Source organism: Elephantulus edwardii, unplaced genomic scaffold, assembly GCF_000299155.1.
Source record: "Elephantulus edwardii isolate Elephantulus edwardi_28Jun2011 unplaced genomic scaffold, EleEdw1.0 scaffold00064, whole genome shotgun sequence".
Classification (NCBI taxonomy): domain Eukaryota; kingdom Metazoa; phylum Chordata; class Mammalia; order Macroscelidea; family Macroscelididae; genus Elephantulus; species Elephantulus edwardii.
In genome coordinates this window covers 9,198,975-9,200,514 of record NW_006399814.1, presented here as the reverse complement: position 1 = coordinate 9,200,514, position 1,540 = coordinate 9,198,975, and positions in this window count along the sequence as shown.

The following is a 1,540-nucleotide window of genomic DNA, read 5'->3' as shown; positions in this document are numbered from 1 at the left end:
CATCTCCCCAAACCCCACCCCCTAGCCCCAAATATAATCCACTCTACAACCCTCATTGCATACTCCTACGATTAAGGAGCTCACTGGTGGCTTAGAAGTAAGAAGCTGTGCCTGTAATCCCGAAGGCATGCGGTTTGAATCCATCAGTTGCTTCACAGAAGGAGAGACCGTCTCCTCCTGTGCATTTCACTGTCTCTGAAAACCTGCTGGAGGGTCTGCTCCGAGTCGGTTCTCCCGTGAAGGCACACAGCAACAACAGCACGTGGGGCCCTGGTAGCTTAGTCTGTGGGGAGGTGCACGGCTAACTCAAAGGCCACATCTTCCCGTTGATTTGAATGCACGAGGTGTTTCATGGGAGAAATACGGGCATTCTCACCTCATGTGACTTACAGCCTCTGTAACTATGCTGGAGGGCCAGTGACGAGCTGATTCCAACTCATCAACAATGAGTTGAATTTTTGTTGATCACTATTATGTAAGTTATTTCTTTGATATAAATCTATACCACTCTCTTTCTTTTTTAGGAAATAAAAGGAAAAAATGTACTTTATTTGAGTGCCAAATTAAATGATCACGCTATACATCTGTAACTGAATGTTTACAAAAGTATGAAGACAATTCGATGGGAAAAGAAAAAAAGCTTCAATAAGCGACTTGTTTATCGAAGAATAAGCCTTTGAGAAATTCCATTTCCACATGCAGAAAAATGAAAACTACATTCTTGTCTCACAGCATACATGAAAACAAATTCAAAGTATGTAAACTAAAACCATTAAATTCTTAGAAGAAGGAGTAGGAGCAATTGTGGCAGGCCTAGCTTTTAGCAAGAGATTATCTAACATCAAAACTAATGCTGTAAACAGAAAAAGACAAAACAAATGGGTTGTTTTAATAAGCAAAAGCTTTTGTTCATCAAAAGACTTTTTACCATAAAAGTGAAAAGAAAAAAAAAGGTGAAAAGACAAGTTATTGACTAGGAGAATATCTTCAGAAACTATATATCTGACAAAAACATAATAATTAAAATATACTTAAAACATTGACAACTTACCAACAAAAAAGGCAAATAATCCTATCACAAGACGAACTTGGCTAGGCATTTCACCCAGAGGACAGTCAGACAGCCATCAACACATGCAAAGATACTCAGTGTTCTTTGCCATCAGAGAGATGCAGATCAAAACCACAATGAAATGATATTTTATCCCTATTAGAGGAGCTCTTTTGGCCGTCCAGGGAATGTTCAGCGCTCTTCTCCAAATCAAAGGCATCAATTCTTCTCCTGTCATCTTTATTCACTGTCCAGCTCTCAGATGCATGGCAAGCATTTGAAAAGACCATGGCCTGAATCAGACGCACCTTAGTCCTCAAAAGGAACATCCTACAGACTGCCAAAAGAACAAATATGTCTTGAAAAGGGTGCAGCTAGAGTGCTCTTTGGAGGCAAAGATGACGCGGCTTCACCTCACATAGTTTGGGCATGTTGCCAGGAGGGGCTATTCCTTGGAGAGGGATATGGTGTATCAGAAAGGTAGAGGGT